Source organism: Mauremys mutica, chromosome 4 (genome assembly GCF_020497125.1).
Source record: "Mauremys mutica isolate MM-2020 ecotype Southern chromosome 4, ASM2049712v1, whole genome shotgun sequence".
Taxonomy (NCBI): domain Eukaryota; kingdom Metazoa; phylum Chordata; order Testudines; family Geoemydidae; genus Mauremys; species Mauremys mutica.
The window spans coordinates 162,413,658-162,440,152 of NC_059075.1; the positions used below are offsets into that span (position 1 = coordinate 162,413,658).

At 48.6% G+C, this 26,495-nt stretch overlaps 1 protein-coding gene across 3 annotated transcripts in view; it reads right to left on the bottom strand.

The window, feature by feature from the left end:
* The window catches only part of LOC123368869 (glycine N-acyltransferase-like protein 3), a 45,478-nt gene that overhangs the window by 7,119 nt on the left and 11,864 nt on the right, over positions 1-26,495 (bottom strand). Inside the window, exon 1 of one of the 3 annotated variants that reach the window (XM_045014061.1) lies at positions 1,673-2,064. The exons of the other annotated variants lie outside the window; for them this stretch is intronic. The gene's annotated coding sequence lies outside the window, so the exon portion shown is untranslated. Of the gene's footprint in view, positions 1-1,672; positions 2,065-26,495 lie in introns of those variants that run through there. 3 annotated transcript variants of the gene reach the window in all.

The following is a 26,495-nucleotide window of genomic DNA, read 5'->3' on the forward strand; positions in this document are numbered from 1 at the left end:
ATTGTAACAACAACATGTTCAGGAAACAGAAGGGTACAGCTGCGGACTCGGGAGTCCTGCAGTCATGGGTGATGGCATCAACGATGGGTTCAGGGCCGGACGTATGGGCATTAGGGAGTGCGGACGTGGTAGTCCGGCTGCCTGATCCACTGGTGTCACAGGAGGCAGGTGGACCTGATGCCTGAGCCATGGGGGAGGCAGCAAAGAGGGACGGGACTCTGCTGCCTCTTTCAAAGGGGGGTGAAGACCTGTCCTGGTTGGAAAGGGCTCTCACCAAAGTGGGATATAATCCCTGGGGTTCTGTGATGGAGCTTCAGAGGAGGGTGCGTTCTTGGCAGGATTTGTTACACCTGGGGGCAGCTGTGGGATTAATTTGGACTGCAGTGGCCACATTGGTGCTGACTTTTGGTTTTTGCTGGTGGGTGCCCTCCCTAGGCCCCACCTCTGCCCCGCCCCTTCCCCCACCTGCCCACCGCTCGCTCCTCTGCACCCCCTCCTCCGAGCACCTCTGCCAGTTTTGGGGGGAGGCTATTTTAAGCATATTTATACACTTCTTTCACATTCTAGATATTAAATGTGACTATCGTTGGTATCTTAACAATTTAATCATTAAAATAGTAAAGAACTACCTAATTACATCATCATGAATTACAGAACATTAAAATAATTGCACACACAAGCTGTCGTCACTAACATCCTGTTCCTATAATTATAGTATGAACAAATGAAGAAACAAAACCAAAAAAAACTTTAGTCCCTTCTGTTGTAGGAGCAGCAGTGATCTGTATGCTCTGTATAACCTGTATGCTCAAAAGGTCTGTTACACTCCCCACCCCCTTGTCTCCCCTCCCTCTTTGAATACCTGTGAAGTGGCTTTCCCCCACCCCTCCCCTCCCTCCTGGAATGCTTGTGGGATGAATGGGCTGCTTGAACAGCTGGAAGATCAGAAGAGCTCCTAGATCTAGACAGACAAGATCTCTGGGACTCTAATTAGGCAGCGATGACACACCCAATGCATGGACACTGGGACTTGTGTTTGCCACAGCACATGGACTAAACAGGAGACAATTCCAGCCCAGGTTGTACCCCAGGGGTCACACTAACCCTTCCCTGGGGAGACTATTCCATCCACACCCCAAAGCCGAGATTGCTCTGCTAGGAAGGTTTTCCCCTGATAGCCTGAGTTTTCCTCTCTGCCCCGCCCCATCCTACCCCTTCCCCACTGCCTCTTCCCTTCCACCCCCTGCCCCCCGGTAAGAGGCAGTCACCCAGATGCCAGGGAGAGGGACCAAGTGCACTGCACGGGGATGTGGGCACTGTCTCCGAGAGGCAGGCGTCTCTGCCTGGGCAGGGAGGGCAAGCAGGGGGGCACCACACCCCGCAGGATCACAGGAGACGTCCTCCCCCATGCCCGTCCCGGTCCAGCTGCCCGGCGGGGGCTGGTACTCTGTGTCTCTGTGCTGCAGGGTCCAGGGGATGTTTTTGGAGATGACTCTGACTGAGCCCCTTGCCAGATGCAGAGAGCTGGGCGGCAGCCCGTGCCCCCACACCATGCAGATGGCCACCACACCAGCAGCCAGGTGCCAGCTCTCAGCACAGCCAGCTGGGAAGGGGTTTCAGTTCCCCCCCAGCCACCCTCACCCCAAGAAGACCCCCTTTGAAATACACTTACCAGCTGCTGCTGCTGCTACTGCCTTTAGTTGGGTGAGAGGTTGAAGTGAGGTTGGGAGCTGCTCAGCTGCAAGAAACAGGTAGGAGAAGGAGGTGGGGTGGTCCCAGTGGTGGCGGGGTCACTCAGCCCCTGCCCCAGGAGGAGAGTCTTCGTTGCTGATTGGCTGGTGAAAAAAAAACAGCTAAACAGCTCAGAGTGGAAACAGTTGATCTGCGGCGGCTTCCCGGTCTGGAAAAACCTGCTGGTTGCCCCCCTGACAGCTCCGCTGAACAGCTGATGGGGCCCGGTAAATAGGTGACTGGTGCCAATGAGTGCAGAGGACCCACTAATTTTTCCCTGTGGATGCTCCAGCCCCGGAACACCTGTGGAATCGGTGCCTATGGCTCCCCCACTAGCAGCTGAAATCACTGAGAGCTGTATCAAGTGATGAGACCTCAAGACATCCCAGAGGGTGTGGTGGAGCGAGCAGAGCAGCCAGCAGAGTGGCTGGAGGAACAAACGAGGTGCCTTCTCCTCCCCTATCCCGGAGCAGGAGGTGAACTCGCATGACTGCATCTCTGAAGTCTGGATCTTCATTTACCCAGGACAGCAACTGTGAGTGGGGTGTGGTGGAGGGAGAAGGGAGGGGCGTGGTTGTTGGAGTCAAGAACCTGAGGCAAAAGACACTGCCCAATGTACTCTGGGATAAGTGCTTTGCTCATGGTTTTATGCTTCTGAATCCTGCTCACGGCATTTTCCCAAGTCCATGCTGGGTTACTTTCCTCCTTTTTATTAAAGTCTCTTTTCTACACTCAAACTCTGTGCTTGCGAGAGGGGACATGTTGCTCCCCAGAGGCACCCGGGGTGGTGTGCAATTTTCCCAGGTTACAGGGTGGGGGTTCTGTGCTGTATTGTTGAAGAGGAACCCCTAGCTATTGAACCCGGCCCTTGTCGCTGCTGGCGCCACCTGGCAGAAGGGCTCCATTTACACAGAATTGTGTGCAGACAGAGGGGGTTGGCCTTGAGCCTGACACCAGGCTTACACTGCAGTGTAGACATACCCTTTGAATTTGTGACCAGTCATCATGGGGCAGGGGGGAACCTGACACTGCTCCAGAGGTGGCTGCATAACACCACTGGGGGAGGGAGCCCTGAATGAACATCCCCCATGCCCCACCCCAGAGGCTGCTGGAAAGGGCCAGGGAACGCTGTGGGAGGGGGCACTGCATCCAGCACAGATGGGGGCACACGGGGCGGGGGCTTGGAGCAGTGACTGTAATTCACTGCGGCAGTGTCAGCTCAGGATGGGCGGGAGCGATGCCCATGCCTCTCCCACCACAGGTATGAGGGGTCCTGTGAAGCAGCTCAACTGGCAGCTTCCCACTGAATCCCCACTCGCCAGCTGCCCCCCCCCCCCCGGCTCTGAGCCTGCAGCTGTAGGGGTCAGCCCCACACATCCCCTCAGTGGGCCAGGGGCTGGGCCACATCCAGGGAGGGGGTATCACAGACTTGCAGGGCCTGTGCTCTGCTCGGCCTTTACCCCGTCTCTTGAAGAACCCTGACCTCACTGCCCCAGGGTGAGCGCTGCAGCTCCCCCATGCCCAGACGGGGCCTTCAGGTCCGGCTTCCCTATTCTCACCAGATCCATCCAGATCCGACCCCTGGGAGCCTGCTCCGCCTCCAGGGAGCGCCGCACGGGGGGAACACCCGTAGAGAGGCCAGGCAGCCTGTCCAAACCGAGGCAGCGTTTACTTGCTCCCCAGAGTGCAGCATCAGTGAGGCCCTACGGTACCCAGAGGACGTGCGGCTTGAGACAGAGTCCATCTTGGTAAGCGCGATGGGTCGTCAGTATGTCTGCTCTTCTTTAACGAGCCCACTTGACACGTTTTATTGTCCTTGGGTCTGGCTTCCATCCCCTCTCCAAGGGTTGCAACTGTCTGGAGGTGCTGCCTTCCACACCTTGCTCATTCACACCTCGTTCATTCAACAGGGCAATTGATTAAGGGAATGGAGGGGAAGATCTTATTCTACTAGCAAAAAGACATTTTTCTTCTACTTTAACTATCCTTAGGGGCTATAACATTATACCAAGGCTTAACACAAAGTTTTCTATAAGTTTTTTCTACATAGGGTTCTGATACAAAGTTCCTATATCAAAGGACTTGATACAAAGTTGTATGAAAATAGCTTAATACAGGGCTATACGAAGAAGCATAATACAAAATCATATGAAAGTTATGTGAAGATGCTTAATACAGAGATTTATCTACACCTGAACCAAGAATATTGCAGTTATTGTATGTATTTGATTCCTTTAACCAATTTTAACTCTCACCTTTCTTTCTTTCTTTCTTTCTTTCTTTCTTTCTTTCTTTCTTTCTTTCTTTCTTTCTATGAATAAACCTTTAGATTTCAGATACTAAGGGATTGGCAACAGTGTGATTTTTTGGGTGAGATCTGAGTTGTATATTGAGCTGGGCATGTGGCTGGTCCTTTGGATCAGAAGAACCTGGTATTTGATTAAACTGGTTTTAAAGAACCACTCATCTGTAAGTCTAGTGGTTTTGGTGGCAATACAAGGACTGGGAGGCTTAAGGAAACTGCTGTTCTGACTTCTTGTTAGCCAGTTGGTGAAACAGACATTTACTTTTGTTGCTGGTTTGGTATATCTCATGAGAGAATAGCCGCCAGCTTTGGGGCGTATCTGCCCTATTTCTCAGCAGTTAGTCCTGAATTTGGTATTCTCAGTTGTGACCCACGAAGGCTCGGTTACAATGTTACTAAGGCATATTTCAGTGCTGGGGAAGCAACCCAAATCAGTTCCTCAGAGACAAACAAGGACATTGACATGTCAGCCAGGTGTCAACAAAATCAACTGGACTATATCACTTAGTGAAGCGGCCATTCTTTGACAGGAAGAAGGATTCTGAGTGAGAAATTTACATCTTGGCAAACAGACTCGCTGTTGCCTGAACCCCAGCTGGAGGTGATTCTCAAAGAGGAGCTAAAGGTATAAAAATGAGGAACAGAGGCCCCAAATCACCTCTCTGTCTCCTCATCTCTACTCACAGCATCAACAACATTTGAAAGACAAAGGAAGCATCACTGAACTGGGAGTTGTCCTGGCTGAAAGAATCCAGCCAGACAGTTTTGAATACGTGGTGAAAGAAATCCATTTCCTTTAAGTTCACTTAGCTTGTAAAGTTAGGTGTTAGTTTGCATTTTACCTTTTAATTCTTTGTAACCGATTCTGACTTGCCACCCATGTTTGGGAGTACATCCAGGACAGCTTTATGGAGATGTCCCTGGAGGAGTTCCGCTCCATCCCCATACACGTTAACAGACTTTTCCAGTAGTTGTACAGGCTGCGAATGCCAGGGCAACTTAATCATTAAATACGCTTGCTTTTAAACCATGTGTAATATTTACTAAGGTACACTCACCAGAGGTCCCTTGTCCGCCTTCAGGGTCCAGGAGCCCACCTTGGGTGGGTTTGGGGGTTACTGGCTCCAGGTCCAGGGTGAGAAACATATCTTGGCTGTTGGGGAAACCGGTTTCTCCGCTTCCTTGCTGTGAGCGATCTTCAATCTCTTCGTCATCATCTTCCTCACCCCCAAAACCCGCTTCCCTGTTGCGTGATTCTCCATTGACGGAGTCAAAGCACAGGGTTGGGGTAGTGGTGGCTGCACCCCCTAGCATGGCATGCAGCTCATCATAGAAGTGGCATGTTCGGGGCTCTGATCCGGAGCGGCCGTTTGCCTCTCTGGTTTTGTGGTAGGCTTGCCTTAGCTCCTTAATTTTCACGCGGCACTGCTGTGTGTCCCTGTTATGGCCTCTGTCCTTCATGCCCTTTCAGACTTTTTCTAATGTTTTGGCATTTCATTTACTGGAACGGAGTTCAGCCAGCACGGATTCATCTCCCCATATGGTGAGCAGATCCTGTACCTCCCGTTCGGTCCATGCTGGAGCTCTTTTGCGATCCTGGGACTCCATCTTGGTTATCTGTGCTGATGAGATCTGCACTCACCTGCACCTTGCCACGCTGGCTAAACAGGAAATGAAATTCAAAAGTTCGCGGGCCTTTTCCTGTCTACCTGGCCAGTGCATCTGAGTTGAGAGCGCTGTCCAGAGCGGTCGCAATGGAGCACTCTGGGATAGCTCCCAGAGGCCAATACTGTCAAATTGCGTTCACACTACCGCAAATTTGACCCGGCAAGGCTGATTTCAGCGCTAATCCCCTCGTCGGAGGTGGAGTAAGGAAATCGATTTAAAGAGCCCTTTAAGTAAAAAAAAAGGGCTTCGTCGGGTGGACGGGTCCAGGCTTAAATCGAGGTAATGCTGCTAAATTCGACCTAAAATCATAGCATAGACCAGGCCTAGGAGAGAGAGACCTTGCTAAAGGAGCTTGGTCTGAAAAAGGAAAAGAAAGAAAGCTTTTCTCAAGAAATGGAATTGGTAAACAAGAAATAATTCAAAAGTACAGTTTCCCCCAGAGGGATATTTCACCTTGACAAGATTGTGCACCTCAGAGGCACACTTCTAGCCAATAAAGTCGGGCAAGGTCAGTTTGATGCATATTTCGATTGGTATGGGGAAACAGGAAAAAAAGGCGCCGTGAATCTCAAATGAGGAGTCTCAAGGACGCCCAAGAGAAACTCAAAACACAATTAAAGGAGACAAAAGAGAAATTGGGCCTTTTTCCAAGCCCCTGCTGGCCAGTGGATTATCTCTCGATCCTTCAAGGCCTCTTCAGGGCACCCCCATAGCCCACTCCCTCCCGGGAGCACACACAGCCCAAGTTGCAGAACTTGTCACTCTTGCCTGCACCTGTACCTTGGCCAAGGAAAATCTGTTACCATCTGCACAGACTCCCGATATGCCTTCGGGGTGGTTCATGATTATGGACAACTATGGAAACATTGAGAATTTCTCAGGTCAGGAGGGCAAGGATTAGTCATGGGCCTTTTGTTAATGCTCGTCTCTCTGCTTTTTAGCTTCCTTCTGCTATTGCCATTGTGCATTGTATTGCTCACCAGAAACCTTATGATGATGTTACAAGAGGAAATGTTTTGGCGGATGTTATAGCCAAACAGGCAGCCCTTTCCAGGTCTCCGGCTCCCTTTAATCCTGTTTTCTTTATTTCACAGTCCCCCTCCATGCCTAACACCCTCCAGGATTTAGCACTCATGCAAGATTCAACCTCCGAGCTTGAGAAAGACCAATGGAGGCGGGATGATTGTTCTTTACATCCTGATGCCTTGTGGCAGACCAGTACGAGAAAAACCAGCTGCTCACCCCACCCCGTGGGCACCCTTTGTGAATATCCAGATTGATTTTATCAATATGCCAAAATGTTGTTCTTATGAATATGTCCTTGTTTGTGTTTATATGTATTTCAAATGGATAGAGGCCTACTTGTGTGTCAGAGCTGATTCCATTACAGTGACTAAAAGATTGTTAATAGACATTATCCCCCGGTTTGGTCCACCTGTCTCTATCAACAGAACCGGATGAACACACACACACATACATTAACAGAGCAAGTCTGAGTGGACCGGGTCAATCAGCACTTTCAAGCTGACCCCTTATATGTCTCTGGACTCACTGGGCTGGATGAAGCAGCACTTTCAAGCTGCTCCCCTCCCCATATGCCCCTGGGCTCCATGGACTGGGTCAAGCAGCACTTTCAAACTGTCACCCTTATGCGTCCCAGATTCAGCACGTCCCTATCCCCACTCTCACATCGCAATTGTACTGGCAGTAACCTACTTGATGAACAAACCCCACAGTATTTGGGGTGCTGCAGGGATCTTTAGCTTAGTTAAAAGCAGCGTTGCTGCAGAGTAAATCGGGGAAGCTAAAAACACAAAAGAGTAAAGTTCAGCAAGAGACAGAGAAGCAACCAGCTGAACCATCCAAGTTATGTATTGAATAATAGTGATCACTACACAGGGAGGCTAAACCAACATAACCTACATTATTAAAGGTTAATACCTAAGGTGGAAAGGAAAACAGAGAGAGAGAAAGAAGGGGATCTCACCACTCCCTGAAGCTTGAACTGGTCAGGGTTCCCAGGTGATGGTGGTAGCTCAGGGTCCTGAGTGCTGGAGACAGGCAAAGCCCCAGCACGATCAGTCAGGAGATGACGTCACTTGCCGTCAACAAGTGACATATTCGAGAGGCATCAGAACACTTACTTGGGCAAGGTAGGGGGTTTTGTAGAGAAACCACAATGGTGCAAGGGAGAACACTAGATTTATTTATGGGTAAATTGATGATCTGGGGGCTTTCTTTAGGCTAGACCAGTGGTCCTCAACCTTTTCGTCTGGCGGGCGCCAGATGATGGACCGAATTTTGGCGGCATTTCGGCGGCGATGCCTCTCGAATATGTCACTTGTTGACGGCAAGTGACGTCATCGAGAGACATCACTTGTTGGCGACAATCGTCATGATCGAGAGGCGTCCCTGCCGAAATGCCGCTGAAATTCGGCGGCATTTCGGTGGGTGCTCTCCTAGGTGCCAGGACGCGGACGCATTAAGATGCCCCCCTAGGCGCCATGGCGGCAACCCAGGCCTTAGCCCAGGACAAGTTGCAAGCCTTGAGACAGGACTTACGGGCGGAAAAGGCAGAACGCACCTGCCTGGAAGCACTGGCTAAGCAGGTACTGGTCCTTCAGGGACTCATCAAAGACTTGACCATTTGTGCCCAGCATACGCCGTAACGGCAGTGTGCTTCTCATGGAAAGAAAATGGAACAGTTAAAACATCAATTGGCCGTGTGTTCGGTCCGGGTGGCGAGCCTCACGGGGGATGATTCGGGTGACCCTTGTGAGGGCTTCGATCTCTCCCTTTGTGAGGACCCTCCATTTTGGGCAGAACCTTAATGCACCTCTATAGTGGCCCTCATTAAGACTGAGGAGAAGTCCAGCGGGTGAAGGGGGAGAAGGTCACATGTACAGCACCCGCAGCTACGAGGAGAGCACCCCGTGGGTAATTACAAAAAGGAAAGGGACCAGGTGGGGTGGGGGCTAGTTAAGGAGCCCACCCTCCTTGTTAAATTGGTAGTGGAACAAATCCTGTGCCCATGGAAAGAAACGGTTCAGCGAAAAAAGCAGGATCAGGCCCAGACAAGCAGGCAGGCAACAGATAAAGAAATTGGAAAACAGCCTTGAGGGTATAGTGGCAGGAGTGAAAAAAGGAATAAATGCAGACATGAGGAATTTAAATCCCTGAAACAGTACTTGGCATGGTAAAATCTGAGTTGATTAAGGTGTTATTTTGGGAGATAAGCCAGTGATTTAAGGAAAGAGAGTGAGAAGTTAACTCTGCAGGGGCTGGAGAGATTTAATCAGTTGAATGTTGTAAAAATGTTAAAGAAGAAGAGAATTCTCGGTTTCTTTGCAGTTATTCTGAAGGCCCTTTTCCAAAGAAATGTCTGTAAATAATCCAGGCAATAATCTGCCACCACCACCCCCAAAGGGGTAGAAACATATTCTTTCTTTTTCAGGAAAACAGGAAAAGCTGATACCAGCTGAAGAGCAACCCAAGATACCATGAATTTACATTCACAATAGAAATTGTGTTTTGTGTTCAATGTTGTCTTGTGTTGTTTATCTTGTTGCTAGCGCTGTTGTGTATCAAATGCTGTAGGGAAACCTCTGCAGGTAGCAGACAACATATTGGGAGAAATTGGTTTTGGAGCAGGGATTATAAATACTGTAGACTCGGAGGTAATTAAGAATAACTTAAGCTCTCTGTCCCAGCTACAGAACAGCCTCATAGAAAAACAAATGGAAATGAAAACTCATACTGCTATTGCCCATGGGATGTACTGAAATGCAAATACTTGCTTTGTCCACCTTGGAATACGAAATGTTTTGGGTAATATCAGCAAATACTAAGGTTTTAAGATACACGCTAAAGCAAAGCAAAAGATCACTGGTTGATACTTATCAATAGAAATGAATGCAGAATGTTTCTAGCATGGTACAGCCAGACCTTTTAATTGGGGGAATTATTGTTAAAATCACACACCAACAGGCTCTGGAAGCAAAGACATGGAAAGCTTCCCCACTCCCCATATTGCACATGGGATCCTTCTGGCTACCCCGGAGCTCGAGCCAGTGGGTTGGGGAGGGAAGGAAGCGATTGGACACCAGAGGTTGTACCGAGTGGACTCCTCAAAAGTGGTTGTGCTTGTCCTTGCCTGTTGCTCCAGAGCCCTGTAGTCAAGACGTTTTACTAGGATCCTGTATGTGGGATGAATTGGATAATGAGATCAAAGTACCGTATAATGGGCAGTGGGTATGTGTCAATTCCTGGGAAGAAGTATTTTGGGAGGATGGAAGTGTTAGCAACCCGCTAGTAGGCAAATGTAATGTAAGTTTTGTGTTTACCAATAATCACATTTACTGTTTGCCACAACCAAAAAGTCTCAGCTTTGCCCACTTGAGGAAGGAGCTACGTAAAACCCGTGAAGCCAGAGAGAAAGAAAAAGGCCAAGCGTAAGGGGATCGTCAGTAAAGACGTCTGGGGATGGCAAATTGGAGACAAGGTAATGTTGCAAAAGCTGGGGAAGGCGGCCCACACTCTGGACGCCAAGTGGGTGGGTCCGTACCCCATTTTGAATCACATCTCCCCGGTAGTGGACCAGCTTCAGCTACCAGGCAAATTGAAATGGGCGCATGCCAATCAGCTCAAAGCATATGTTTCCCCTAGATTTCTGGTCGTGGCATCATGGGCCTTGGTTGTGGGACACTCGCCTGCGTGGACCATCCGGGATTCTAGCTATCCATGGGATTATCTGGATAATTATGATTTTGAGAAGGGAGAATACCTCCAAAGACTCTCCCTGGCTCGAGCTGCTGATGGGGTATGAGCCATAGTGTGGCGGGAGGTTGGAGGGGAGGTGCCTTGGAGACAATGCATAGTGCGGATAGACACAGCAGGGTCACAGCAAAACACCTGGTGGGTGGCCCCAAGCCTCCCCTAAATCCCATTAGGACAAACCCTGTTCCTCCTGTGGTAGCCTGGAGTGGAAGTGGAATGGGAAGCCCTTTGGCAAGCAATAGCAATTACTGATCTTGGGGTGTAATATTGTTGTTATAACTTCCTAAACCAGGCAAACAACATCCATGACAAAAAGCAGGGAGAGCTGTAACGGGAGCGTTCATCCGTGCCTCAGTTTCCCCAATAGGCACATTTGTGGTGTTGTTTTTCTTTCCCTTTTGCTTTGTTAACAGGACAAAGCAGTAATAGCGAGAGCCCAGGGGCCACCCCGAACAGGAGTGGTGGGGCTGCTCTTGCTGCTTCAAGCCTGCAAAATTCGTCAGGGTCAGATCATGTATGTATGGTGGAACATATCTATAGGCATCCTCGGGTGTCCAGCGCTTTTGTCCTCCTTTGTTAATTTTACCACTGTTCAGAATTGGCCATGGTGAAAGAAAAGGTCAATTAACCATTTGCAGGAGGGGGGAAGAATTGTGGATTAGCATCCTGGGAATGTGGCATCACGTGTTACCTGGGATTGGGTGGTCCATTGCGATGTGTGGGAGGTGGCTTTCCCCCACAATAACACAGCTAAGCAGTATGTGCTGACTGCAGCTGCTGACTACCAGCACCTATGGATTGCAGAGGGCAACACCTGGCAACTTTGGCCTTGGAACCCCCTCAAATAACGTGTAAAGAAAAGGCGATGCCAGGCCACTTTTATGAGGTGGGTCAACACATCTGTTGGGAAGGGGAGGCATCGGGATATGCCCCCACTGCAGCACATCTGTTTACCAATATCTCAGCCTGTGTTTGGAGAGCCACCGACCCCAGGGTGCCTCTCAATTTACTGTTAAGATCACGAACACAAACTTTTCAGTGTATTGGCCCGTGGTTATGCAAAGTATGGTTAATATCTCTAACTACGTTGTGTTTAATTTTTCATGAATTACACCCAATGTCTTCCTGCCCTTGACACACACACCTGGAAACAACTAACCATATTCCAGACTGATGCCAACACACTTCGGGTGGGGCATTTATGTCAACAGGGAAATGTGTTATGATATGTTTCTAATGAAGCCAGAAGTCGTTATTGGCTGTGTGACGTTATTGATATAAATGGGGACCATATAGAACATGGGTTGCAACCAAGGTCCTGTAGTGGCTCCAAATCCTAAGTAAAGGGGGTCATATAAGGTGTCTAAGACCAGGTTCTGGGTTGCTGATTATAATTATGCTGTCTATATGTCTGTATCATTTTTAGTTGAAGTTATGAATGTTGGCTCTATGCTGTCTGTATTTCAAGTTTGTGCTGGGCTTCTGGGGGAAGCCTCCCAGACAAGCTGGTGTTAGCTCTGCCTAGCCTGTTTGATGGCCCATTAAGCTCCGTCAGCTACACAATGGACCCATGGAGAGAAGGCAGACACGCCTTGTGACTCAGCAAAGTATGCAGGGACTGGCCCATGTGACTCCAGGCTCCATTTTGCTGTAAATTTCCACAGTGAAGACAAAGAGATTCTTACACCTGGAAAAGTCTATATAAGGCTGATGCTTCATCTCCATCTTGTCTTCAATCCTGCTTCTGACCTCTGGAAGGACTTTGCTACAAACTGAAGCTCTGCACGAAGGACTGTTGACCCATCCCAGCAGGGGATGTTCCAGAGACTTAATCTGAACCTGCAGTTTACTCCAGCACTGCTGCAAGCCTGAACTAAGAACTTTGCCATTACTGTATGTAATTGATTCCATTTAACCAATTCTACCTCTCATCTCTACCTTTTTCCCTTTGTAAATAAACCTTTAGATTTTAGATTCTAAAGGATTGGCAACAGCGTGATTTGTGGGTAAGATCTGATGTGTATATTGACCTGGGTCTGGGGCTTGGTCCTTTGGGATCGAGGGAACCTTTTTCTTTTATTGGGGTGTTGGTTTTCATAACCATTCATCCCCAGGACGAGTGCACTGGTGGTGATGCTGGGAGACTGGAGTGTCTAAGGAAATTGCTTGCGTGACTTGTGGTTAGCCAGTGGGGTGAGACCAAAGTCCTTTTTGTCTGGCTGGTTTGGTTTGCCTTAGAGGTGGAAAAACCCCAGCCTAGGGCTGTGACTGCCCAGTTTAAGCAATTGGTCCTGATTTGGCACTCTCAGTTGGGTCCCGCCAGAATCGCTCCGTCACAGTGGCGTAGAATCGCTCCGTCACAGTGGCGTAGTCGGCAGGATCCACAGAACCAGGTCAATTAAGCTTTGGGTCAGAACCCCACGCTATCCAAATTTTAACTTTGGGATTGAGAGTTTGGTTGGTTAAAGGTCAGTGACCATGAGACAGAAAGTATCAGGAAAAGCAAGGAAACTGCAAGCCTTGAGAGACAGCCTGCGGTTTGATTATGAGCAAGAACTGGCAAAAATTCGAATGGAAGAGAAACAAGTCTTGGCCCAGCTGGAGAGAGAGGCGGCTGAGAGAAAGAGAGAGGCAGCTGAGAGAGCGAAAGAGACTGCTAAGAGAGAAGAAAAAGCTCGTAAGGGACTTCTGGAGCTGCTGGCTGCTGAGGAGGAGACTCACAAAATACAACAAGAGACAGCTAGACTCCAACTCCAAGTCAAAAAAGCAATGGAAGAACGGCAGAGACTGTATCCTCTTGACAATCCAGTCTATAACTGTGTTGATATGTGGTATTACTCTGGGCAGTTCTCTGTGTTTAACCCGTTTTGCTATGGCTATGGAGAGGGGGATTCTAACCTGGTGGGAAATAGCTGTTTGTCTGTGCAAATAAGCAGTGTGTCTGGGAATGAAGTTTCTGAATGTCTGTCTGATGTCTCAGAAGTGAATCTGGAGTTAGATCAAGAGCAGAAAGATCTCATGGATGAGGAAAATGTTTCTCAGGAGCAGATTAAAGTAAATGGTCAGGTTAAAGCCCTAACTGAGGAAGGAAAGGGTAAATTTGTAATGGGTAATGGATTGGTGGCTAGTGCAGCTTGTAGAAGTAAACCTGAAATGGGTAACTGTGATTTGCTAAAAGTAGCTCAGTGTAGTGAAAAGAGCAGCAGCTTATCTGTTGGAAGAGGCAATGTGCCTGGAAGGGAAAGTTTGGAGGAGCCTAGGCAGCCTGGTGAGCTGATGGCTTTGTCTAATCAGCAGTTTGGGAAGGGAGGGATAGTGGAAGATGAGTGTCCCTGTCCCTTACCTGTTTCCTGTGTGGAGAAATGTGACAGTGGAGGGAATGTGCCTGTGTCTGTCAGGAGTATTGACTTGCCTATGAAGGGAGCTACCCCAGTCTCCAAGCAGTTGTCTGTGAACAGCCCTGTGTGCTGGGACAAGGGAAGTAAAATCCCAAGCTGTGTGTCTGGTAAAGGAGAATGTGTCTCCGGCTCTTCTGTGTCTGTGGAGCAGACAGAAGGTGCCTGTCAGCCTGTGATGGTTGAGGGTGATTCAGTTGTCTCGAAGTTGGTTGTAAATACAGCTAAAGCCCAGGAAGGGAATAGTCCTGAGTTTGGGTCTGCTGGGGAGAATGGCACTGTGACTAGGTTGCATCCAGTTAGTGTCTTAGCAAAATCCCAGAGAACAGACAATTCTGGTGCTTGTGGTTTGCCAGTTGCTAATGTGTGGTTGGAAAAGGGTGCAGCAACTCTGTCTGATCAGGGTGATACCCCAGCCAGGGCACAAGGAGAGCATAAAGGTGATTTAATTGTGTTACCGACTGACAGTTTGACAACTTGTAGCAAGAAGGAAAAGATTCCTGAACTTGTTCATGGCCAAGGGAAGGAGATTGTTTCTAACCTGTTATCTAGAAAGTCTGTAGCATCTGTGGTTGCTCAGGGAAGTGTTCCTGTAGAGCAAGCCCTAGGTGAAGAGGGGAAGGGCAGAATTTCTGTGAGGGGTGAATTGCTGCTTAGAGAAGCTCCTAGGGAAAGGAATCCTCATGGTAGCCTGTGCAAGCAGTTTACTGCAACTGAAGGGTGTAAAAGTGATTTAATCAAGAAAGTTTCAGTTCCTAACAGCCAGAAATTTTCTGTTGTGAATGGATCCACTGACTTTCCTTTTGAGAGATCCAGTGTGGGCAGCTTTGAAAAGGTCTCAGGTGGAGTAGAAGCTGTTAAGGAAGTTGAGCAGCCCTATAACCACCTGGCTGTGTGTGGCCAGCTTGTTGGTGGGGAGACAATGCTGTTGGGACAGGAATGTCTCCATGCTGAATCTGTAAGTGAGCAGTCTGTGCTTCAGGATCTGAGGACAGATTCAGTTACTGGTGTTTCAGAGCAGAACAGTTGTATGGCTAAATGCTTGAGGAGGCAGGGGAGAGCAAGCCAGCTCTCACCCTCAGACTCTTTGGATTTGTGTGGTACCTCTGTGAGACAAAGTCCAGCCTTGGAATCCATAGCAGCTGAAGAGTTAAAAGCTAGTGTCTGTGTTGATGCGAATTACTTGGCTGGCAGGGAGAAGACAGAATTGCTAATAGCTGTTAGCACAGAGGGCCCGCCCCATCAGCCAGTGAATTCTGTTAAGCAAGAGAAATCAGGGTTTAATCCAGAAGGAAAGAGAAGACTGAATTTTGCAAAGGGAAGCCATAGGTTAACCCTAAAATGCACAAACTCCAATGGTATTGAGCCAAGGGTGTGGCATGACAAACATGATTGTAAATGGACACTTGCAATGAATTTGTTGTTATTGCTAATGCTAATTTTTGTAACTAATGTGTTGCTATGGCCAAGAACTGTAACAATGTACAATGTGCCTAATCTTTTGGAAAATCCCTTAAACATGTTGAAAGGAATACATGAAAACACACTTTATGTTAAAGGGCCTTGCTATACTGATGTTTCACAGTTAATGCATGTAAACAGTGTTGGAACTTTTCACAGGGGAAAATACATTCCAGACCTGATGTGCTGTATGAAAGGGGAAACTGAGGCACACTACCATATTGCTTTCATGGCTAAATGCCAAGAGTCCTGTACTATGAACAACCTCAATATCTACATTGGTTTAATGTTATCTGGGTTCAAAACATTGGCCAGAACTGGTATGGATAAAGTAGCTATTTTCTTTAGCTCTTGGCAAGATCACATGAAACATACAGGAACCATGCTGCAAAAGCTAACCAAGTTATACCTTGAGTTTGTAAAGAGATCCATTCATGTTATTGAACATGACTTTGATAAACCATTTCGGTTATACACTGGTACGGCCTCTAGCCCAACACTAGCTGTAGTGAGACAGACCCAAGGAAAGGGGGCTCTTGGGATGCAGTCAGCGATGTTTTGTCATCCCTTCCTGCATCAATTTTGCGTTGGGGGTGTGACGTTATTGATATAAATGGGGACCATATAGAACATGGGTTGCAACCAAGGTCCTGTAGTGGCTCCAAATCCTAAGTAAAGGGGGTCATATAAGGTGTCTAAGACCAGGTTCTGGGTTGCTGATTATAATTATGCTGTCTATATGTCTGTATCATTTTTAGTTGAAGTTATGAATGTTGGCTCTATGCTGTCTGTATTTCAAGTTTGTGCTGGGCTTCTGGGGGAAGCCTCCCAGACAAGCTGGTGTTAGCTCTGCCTAGCCTGTTTGATGGCCCATTAAGCTCCGTCAGCTACACAATGGACCCATGGAGAGAAGGCAGACACGCCTTGTGACTCAGCAAAGTATGCAGGGACTGGCCCATGTGACTCCAGGCTCCATTTTGCTGTAAATTTCCACAGTGAAGACAAAGAGATTCTTACACCTGGAAAAGTCTATATAAGGCTGATGCTTCATCTCCATCTTGTCTTCAATCCTGCTTCTGACCTCTGGAAGGACTTTGCTACAAACTGAAGCTCTGCACGAAGGACTGTTGACCCATCCCAGCAGGGGATGTTCCAGAGACTTAATCTGAACCTGCAGTTTACTCCAGCACTGCTGCAAGCCTGAACTAAGAACTTTGCCATTACTGTATGTAATTGATTCCATTTAACCAATTCTACCTCTCATCTCTACCTTTTTCCCTTTGTAAATAAACCTTTAGATTTTAGATTCTAAAGGATTGGCAACAGCGTGATTTGTGGGTAAGATCTGATGTGTATATTGACCTGGGTCTGGGGCTTGGTCCTTTGGGATCGAGGGAACCTTTTTCTTTTATTGGGGTGTTGGTTTTCATAACCATTCATCCCCAGGACGAGTGCACTGGTGGTGATGCTGGGAGACTGGAGTGTCTAAGGAAATTGCTTGCGTGACTTGTGGTTAGCCAGTGGGGTGAGACCAAAGTCCTTTTTGTCTGGCTGGTTTGGTTTGCCTTAGAGGTGGAAAAACCCCAGCCTAGGGCTGTGACTGCCCAGTTTAAGCAATTGGTCCTGATTTGGCACTCTCAGTTGGGTCCCGCCAGAATCGCTCCGTCACAGGCTGGTGTATGCAATTGCTGCTGTCCTAACAATCTGGTGCATACTGTATTGCTGTTTAGGTAGAAAACCAACCATAACCCTTGCCACCGTATCGGGGGGAGGGAAGAGGGTGGAAACCTAAGTGGTGACCCCTCCCTACAAAATGTTGATTTCGGAGTCAAGGGGGGAATGTCGCACTCCAATGGCCCCCTCCCTCAGGGAGTCCCTGGGGAAGGCAGATCAGCATTGCTAACGCTGTTGCAAGCATCGCAAAGCATTTTCTGGAGGGTCAAAGGTGTGCGAGTGGGGAATGGAAGATTCCTTTGCAGGAGTACGAGAGGCCGAGGGCGGGGGGAGGAAAAAGCAGAGAACGTGTTAATTCGGCACTTTAGCTAGCTCCATGTGAAGATAAGACGCTGGCCCCAGCCCAAGGTCTGATCGACTATGGCCCAGGCAGATTGGTAACAAAAATCTGTCACACCGCTACGTCTTGATTGGTCAGTCCTTGGGGTTTCCATTGTCCTCTCGACTCCTCCATTGAGGTGGCTCGGTTTCCGCCAGCTAGCTAGAAATGATTTTAATTGTTTTCTCAGTGTCCCCCTTCCCAGCTCTGACGCCACAGAGCCTTGCCTGTGTCCCTGTTCCCATTCCCCCCCTTAGCAAAACATGATTCCAATTCCCCTCCATTCCCTGTTTCTATTCCCACCCCCTTACTTCCTGATTGACTGCAGACTACATAGTAAAACCTGAGTTCTGCTTAGCCATACCTTAACCAATTATTTTACTGAAATTTCAATAACGAATGTTAACATATTGTAACATGATTATTTAACCAATTATATCCCACCACCTTAATTGGTTTACACCCAACAAAATTAATTAACAGCAGACAGAAACAATCACAGAACCAGGCAAAGATTATACAGACAAACAATAGGGAAGTGGGGACTACAGTGACAGAACAACAAAGAAATGAGGATTTCACACCCCAGATATTGGTGAATTGTTGCCAGACAGGATGCTACCAAACTAAGTTTTCTTTAAATCTTCTAGGCTCTTCCCTTTCTCTGGAGGTGACAGCTCGGATCACCTTTTGAACAGCCCAAAGCTGCCTTATTTCAGGGTGACTGGTGAGGACGTGACCGTTTGCTTCCCAGCTTATGGCTGCCTTTGCTGCTTAGCCAAAGGCCTTAGGCTAAGAACAGGGCCTCAGACTAGCACAGCGAGAGAAGGCCTATAAACAAGCAGACTGTGATTTTGATTCTTGTTCTGTACCCCTATAACTAGCTAAGTGATAAGAATACACCTATGTTCTTAAAGTCTAGGCCTTTGCCGACAGGCCTGAATATCTGTATCCTAACTCTCCACCTCTTTTTTTTCCTTTTTCTTTTGGGATCCTCCTGCCCAGGCATTAAGGTGGAGCCAGCCTCTTGGGCTCCCTGGCCATGGCCCTGCAGCACCTCCCCTCCCGTGTCACGCTTGGCAGGAGCGAAATCACAGGTTGCAGCCTCCCAGAATAGACCCGGGCCTGTTCGGGTGTGACAGCCTGTCCCTGCCGCCCTGCAGTACAGCTGGGACTTGGTAGGGTAGTGGGGGGATCTGCCGTCCTCAATCAGCCCTCCCCACTGCCCCCCCGGGAGTATTGCTGTCTGCTTGTTCAGTGCGTTCCCCTCCCTCTCTAGGTCTCCACCATGAGCGAGATGAAGAGCTACTCACAGGCTGTCACTGGAGTGCGTGTGTAACCCCTCCTCTCCTCTCGGGGGTGGGGTGGGGTAGCCCCACAGAGCTGCCCTGGGGTGGGAGGGGCCAGTTTGAGGGCCACCCACTGGGCAGACATGAAAAGTACAGCGGGAAACTGAGGCACACAGGCATCAAAACTATTACAGAAAATTCTCTCTTTGTCCCACCCCGTGAGAGGAAGGGGATGCGTGTCCCTGGGGCCTGCAAGGAGCCGGAGTGCCCCACCCCCTCTCCACGCTGCTACTGACCTACCAGCAAGGGGGAGGAGAACCTGCCATATCTGCTGTGTGGGGGGGTCCCCTCCCCCCAACCCCACGGCTCACTGGGGCTGCAGCTGGGCCGAGCTACACGGGGAGGAGCAGACTGTGCACTGCGGCTGGCAGGGGGCGGGTCAGTTCCACCTCGCCTGCCCAGGGCTGAAGACGTCCATTCTGGGGAAGGGAGAAGAGCGGATGCTCCTCCCTGTGTTCGGGCCCAGCAGGGCTCTACGGGGGGGTCCTGTGGCCGCTTCCCTCCCCTGTGTAGTGCACCAGCATAAACACAAGCCCTGGCCTGGCTTTCCAGCTGGCTTCTGGCCCCGGAGCAACCGTGCAAGGCCACGGTTCACCACAGGGGAGGTAGGGGTGGGCCACAGCGGGGACGTGAGCTCGGAGCCCAAGGGAGCTTGCACCAAAGCTCTGGCAAGACCAGGCGCAGCACCCGGAAAGGGGACCCCCCACACCACCACCACAGGCCCAGCCGAGCAACAAACTGCCTGGGGAAGGGAGCGGGAGAGACCCCTGTTGTGTATTTGGTTGTCATGGTTTTTGTTGCTATGGCAACTGAGTTAGATTATTATGGGTTAGCTCAGCCAGCTTCAGCCGGCTGAGTGAGCTCTCTCTCTCTCTGTAAATAAAATGGTGGTTTTGTTAGCTGTCTGCTGCCTGGCCTCAACTGATTTCTTCCTAAACCGGCTTCCCCCCAAGGAAATAACAAGTGGCGACGAGGGTGAGATTCCGGTGCTGCTCCAGTAACAGAAGGAAGTAGAAGTCAAGGTAAAGAACAAACAAACAAAAAAGCTGCTTGTTTGCACTGACTGTGAAAGTGAAACTAAAATCATGGCTACTCTGACCAGGCCACTGGAACCTTTTGATGAGAATATAGAGCAATGGCATGTGTATACTGAGCGTTTTGAGCTTTTTTTTTATTGCAAATGACATTACAGAAGTGAAGAAGGTGCCAATATTCTTAAGTGTTGTAGGGGCTAAAACCTACTTCCTGCTACGCAGCTTACTACACCCTGTTAAGCCAGCAACTAAATCTTACAGTGACATTGTGGAAATCCTGGGGTCCCATTTTTCCCCAAAACCACTGGTAATTGCTGAAAGATATAGGTTCCACAAAAGAGACCAAAAGGAAGATGAAACAGTTGTACAATTTGTAGCCATTTTAAAAAAGCTAGCAGAACACTGTGAATTTAAAGAAATGTTAAATGATGCCCTGCGTGACAGGTTAGTGTGTGGCCTCTACAGTGAAGCTATACGGAAGCGCCTACTGACAGAGGCTCAGCTTACCTTACAGAAGGCTGTTGATATTGCTGTCTCCATGGAACTGGCTACAAGGGAGGGGCAATACATCGGTGCATCCCCTAGGGTGCAAAAAGTGTCACAAGAACCGACCCACAAAACTGTGCAGAGTCAAGAATGTTACCGCTGTGGTAAGCCAGGTCACCAGGCATCAGAATGCTGGTGTAAGGACCTGGTGTGTCGACACTGTGGCAAAAAGGGACACATTGAGTGTGCCTGTAAACAAAAGAAAAAGAGGCCTGTGGTCTGGCCGACAAAAAGAGGAACCCTGCATACCCTAGAGCAGACCCAGGATGATCAAGGTGACACCTCATCGCAAGAGGAAGTGCTACTGCATGTTTTGTCTTTGGCAATGGGCTCACATGAATACTGGGTAACCCCGTTATTGGATGGCAAACCTATACGCATGGAACTGGACACCGGTGCAGCCATCTCGCAGGTTTCCGAGACTGTGTATAAAGAAAAGCTACAGCATCTTCCGCTTAAGGCAACAAAAACTGTTCTGAAGATATATACGGGAGAAGCTGTGCCCATGTTGGGCACTATTGATGTTAAGGTGGAGCTCAATGGACAGGCTGCTAAATTGCCACTGTTTGTGGTGAGAGGTAACTACCCAGCCCTAATGGGTAGGTCTTGGCTAGGGAAGATTCAACTGAACTGGGCAGAAGTGCACCGGATGACTAAAGAAGAAACCAGTCTAACCCCTATACTAAGGAAACATGCTGCTGTTTTTGGAGATGATTTGGGAAGTATGAAGGGAATCACTGTGACATTGAACATTAAACCTGACAGTCCACCAAAATATCTGAAAGCCCGAACTGTGCCATATGCCATCAGGCCAAAAGTTGAAGCAGACCTGGAGCGCCTGGTCACCAATGGAGTCCTAATATCAGTTACCCATAGCTCATGGGCCACTCCTATTGTTCCAATCGTGAAGAAAGATGGCTCTCTCCGGATTTGCGGTGATTTTAAAGTCACTGTCAACCCAGTGTTGTGTGCAGAGCAATACCCGCTTCCCCGCATCGATGACCTCTTCGCAGGCCTGGCTGGGGGACAAAAGTTCAGTAAGATTGATCTGAGTCAAGCATATTTACAGATGCACGTCGATGAAAAGTCCCAAGAGCTGTTGACTATTGCGACTCATAAGGGGCTTTATCGATACTGTCGCCTACCCTTTGGAATAACATCTGCTCCCGCCCTGTTCCAGAGGGCTATGGACCAGATCTTGTGTGGCTTGTCAGGAGTTCAGTGCTATCTGGATGATATCCTGGTCACTGGAAGAAATGAAGAGGATCACTTAAAGAATTTAGAGGCTACCCTACAAAGACTGGAAGAGTATGGCCTACGAGTTCGCAAAGACAAGTGTGAATTCTTCAAGCCCTCTGTTGAATATTTGGGACACATCATTGATTCTGCAGGTCTTCATAAGGCCCCTGCAAAAGTTAAAGCTATTGTGGAGGCTCCTCCACCTCGAAATGTAAGCCAGCTGCGCTCGTTTCTAGGACTCCTGAACTATTATGGAAAGTTCATCTCACAGTTAGCCACACTGCTAAAACCACTTTATGAGCTCCTTGGGCAGAAAAAGGCCTGGAAGTGGACTGAAGCCTGTGATGTTGCATTTAACAAAGCTAAGGATGCATTGCTAAATTCTGAAGTTCTAACGCACTTTGATCCATCCTTACCACTGCAATTGGCCTGCGACGCCTCCCCTTATGGAGTGGGAGCAGTCGTGTCACATATTATGCCTTCAGGAGAAGAGAGACCTATTGCTTTTGCTTCACGCACTCTAAGCAAAGCAGAAACTAACTACGCCCAAATCGAACGTGAGGCATTAGGAATTGTTTTTGGAATTCGGAAGTTTCATCAGTACCTGTTTGGGTGAAAGTTTACTCTTCTCACAGACCATCGACCTCTGACATCAATTTTTGGACCCTACACAGGCATTCCCCCATTAGCTGCTAGTCGTATGCAACGTTGGGCATTGTTACTTTCAGCACACACATATGAAATCAAATATCGGAAATCCACTCTGCACGGCAATGCAGATGGCCTCTCAAGGTTGCCTTTGCCGGTCAAACATCAAGATAGTGCCCAAAAGGAAATCTACTTTGAACAGGTAGAGAATACACCCATCACTGCTACTCAGATAAAGAAGGCAACTCGCGTTGACCCAGTATTGTCCCAAGTTATGGACCTGGTGATGCATGGAAAATCTCGACAAACCTCTCCGGTCTCATCCGACCTTGTTCCCTACATGTCCAAGCGGATGGAGTTATCGGTCCAATCTGGTTGTTTGTTGTGGGGGAGACGTGTCATTATTCCACCACCACTGAGATCACAGATGTTAGAACTGCTACATTCCGGTCACTGTGGAATAGTGCGCATGAAGGAAATTGCACGAAGCTATTTTTGGTGGCCTGGATTGGACAGCGCTATTGAAGAGAAGGCAAAAGCTTGTATGTCATGTCAGGGTGTGAGGAATGCACCCCAGTGGGCACCCCTACACCCATGGGACTGGCCTGAAAACCCATGGCAACGTATTCACGTTGACTTTGCTGGCCCCCTTGAAGGAAGCATGTTCTTGGTGGCAATAGATGCCCATTCTAAATGGCCAGAAGTCTCTATAATGCAGTCCACTTCTGCGGAGAGTACTATCCAAAAACTACGAGGACTCTTTAGTCGTTTTGGTCTGCCAGAACAACTTGTGAGCGACAACGGACCGCAGTTCGTTTCTCAGGAGTTTCAAAATTTTATGAAGGCAAATGGGATACACCACATCACGTCAGCACCATATCATCCGTCCACCAACGGATTAGCTGAAAGATTTGTGCAGACAATGAAAAACGCTTTGAAATCAGCAAGGGGACAACACTCCATTCAAAAGCGTCTGGATACCTTTTTACTTTCCTACAGAAACACACCTCATGCTACGACCCACGCATCTCCGGCCTTTCTAATGATGGGACGACAGCTGCGCACTTGCTTTGATCTGCTGAAACCTTCTGAACCCCGACAAATTGTGCAACATCAGCAGCAATATCAAGTCATCAGACGGGCACCCAGAGCAAAAGACCGAACCTTTAGCCCGGGACAGCCAGTTTTGGCTCGGAATTATACTTCCAGAGCTAAATGGGTCCCGGCCACAGTCATCACTCAAACAGGACCTGTTTCCTACACAGTCCGGACTGCAGAGAATCTTACCTGGCGGCGACATGTAGATCAGCTGTTGCCAGGTCATGCCAGTCCTCAGGACCCATCTGCAGTTGAGGGGGTCTGACTTCACCTCTTCTGGTGAGGCACCGTGTCATGGGTCTACCCTCACTTGAAACTGGGCGGTTTCAAAGTGAGGACCCGCATGTATTCTGCCACCATGTCCTATGGGATCTCACCCCCACTTTGAGCTTGTGGGTTCAAAGATGGGGACCCGCAGGTATTCTGCCACCACCCTAACCCTTAGGGTGGGGTTCCTTCTCGCTGCCACCACTCAATCAAGAAATGTGGATTGAGACACAGTCCTTCCCCAAAATCCTAGGGGATTCCAAGAGCCCCAAATCCATGGAGTTCTCACACCCAGGAGAAACAAACCATTCCCCCTGCTTCGTCCCCCCCTCCCTTTTCCTAGGAGAGATACCGGGATCCAACTACAGAGGGATACCTCCCCCTCCCCTTTCCCTGAGAATCCACCCAAGGAAAGACCAACAAGTCCTTAATAGAAAAGAATTTATTAAGAGAACAAAAAGAAAGTACAGAATCTCTATGAGCCCAAGCTGGACACTCATAGGGTATAACCTTATCAATCTCTGGAGAGAATCCCCTCTCCCCCTTTTCTTAGTAAAAGCAATATCAGCAAACAGGAATAAAGCATTTCCTTTAGCAAACACACCATTGCAAATATAGAAATCAAATCATAAGACTAATTCGCCTTTCTAATTAATACTCACTATTAATTAGTAGAAACTACTCCAGGAGAACTTGGAGACATGACTGTCCTCTGTTAGATCCAAAAACAGTTCTCACACAGACAAAGGCTTCCCTCCACAGAGATTTGAAAAAATCTTATCTCTGATTGGTCCTCTGGTCAGGTGGTCACCAGGTACTACATGTTAACCCTTTACAGGTAAAACAGACCTTAACCCTTAACTATCTGTTTATGACACGCCCCCCAAATCGCCAACAGTGGGAACTACTGGTGGTGATTTCCTCCTAGAACTGTAAAATAAACAGATAAACAAAACACATGCACTATTACATATACTACTAAGTATGTAAACAACAAGATATTTGACATTGAACAACACTTTGTATGCATTTGCCCGGACATACTTGGCGACGTCCTTGCCCATCCTCCCAGTGGAAGGACTTCCCCAACCTGTCTTTGGTTGTGTTCACCCCAGAATGACCACTGGGATGTCATGGCCCAAGCTTAAGAGCTTGTACCGGTACTTAGTTGGAACTACCAACTGTCTTTGAGGATGCTGGCCTTCCTGGTGTTGACCAGAAAGAATGTCCTTATATAAAAGTCCTTGTTTTACAACAAACTGGAATTGGGTAGAAGAGCTGAGAGGCGGTGGGTTGCTTCGTGCCGCCGCCCAAGCTTTCTTAAGGCTGTCATCGGCTTCCTGCTCTGTCTGGAACTGTTCCCTTGAGGCGGGAGACACCAGTTCCTCTGGGAGCGATGTAGGTGATGAGGTTGTTTCCATTGACTGTGGACCGCTCTCCGCTGGTGCACAAGGTGATATATGAGGCTCTGGCTGAGCCTCTTGGGTAGAGTTGTTTGCTGCTTCTGCCAGTTTAGGCCCGTTGGCGCCCCCTGGCGGTGGAGTTGCAAGAGCTGGCGTCAGTGCTGGCGCTGGTTCTGCCGCTGGTTGCTTTTCCAGTTCCGGTCCTGGGACTGGATGTACTATGGCTGCTGTAGTTGTTGGCATGAGATCCGGTTCCACCACCTCTGTCTGGGTCTCTGGTAACACAGACAGGGTCCCGGTGGATGGCTCAGGAACAGGGATGGGAGTGCCTGCTTGTTTGGCCTGGCCGCGGGTGACCACTCCCCCCCTCTTGGCCAGCTGCACATGGTTGGCCAAGTTTTCCCCCAATAGCATGGGGATGGAATAATTGTCATAGACAGCAAAAGTCCACTTTCCTGACCAGTCCTTGTACTGGTCTTCAGGGATGCTGTACCCATGGCAGGTCCTTTTAACCTTTTTGAAGAAGGCCTCAGTGTCCTCACCTGCCATGTAGGTGGGAAATTTCTTGGGATGGGGAACAGTGCCTTCTGGTGTTGGCCACACCCCTCTGCAGTCAGTGAATTTTATGTGTGGCTTGCTGGTGTTGCTTTTTGGTGCTGGTCACACCCCTCTGCAGTCAGGGAACTGGGTTGCTTGCTTCCCAATTCCTAACCCTTTCTATTCCCGAGAGACTGAATAGAAAAGAAACAAAACCTTTTCATTTGCAAATGTGTAGTTGCTGTTTGCTGATATACTGAGAAGACCCAAAAAAAACTGGTTTGTCCTGTTTCTAGCACTTGCTAAGTACCTCACAGTGGGGGTCCTTTCTAACAAGCCTCCTAGAAAAACTTGCACCTCTTTCCTAGCTGTTTTTAAGCAGACAGAAAGAAAAAAAGGAGAAAAAAGAAAAGAAGAAGGAAAAAAATCCTTTTCTAACACAGCCTGTTAGAAAACCTTATGCCTCAGCTAAACCCAGCTGAAAATCTGTTTCCAAAAAAACAATCTTCCTAATAAGCCCAGCTGACCGGCTGGTGCTACTTAGTACCTGCAGAAAAGTGTAGTAAATCCTCTCAGGGATTTGTATTCCCTGGCTCCAGAGGATTTCAAAAGACACAGGGAAAAAAAATGTGGCTGGAGGGTTTCTGTCTCCCCCCCCCAAACCTGTTTTCCCCACTGGATGGGAATGTACTTTGTCGAGCACTTCCCCCCACCTTAGGAATCCTGAGTGATACCTGATATCACAAAGGAAGGACACACCTCTAGGGAAGAGTTTTTCCTCAGCATAGCCAGCAGAGAAAAAAAACTCCTCCTAACCCTGAAAACTGCTTGAAACTGCCTTTTCCTGAAGCTGCCTGTCCAAGCAAACAGAAGAAAAGCTGCTTCCAACAAAGCCTGCTGGAAAACTTAATTTCCTCCAGCCAACCTGGCTGAAACTGTAAACTCCCTCTTCTCTCAGGTTGCTTTCCTGCTCTAGAAGAAGAGA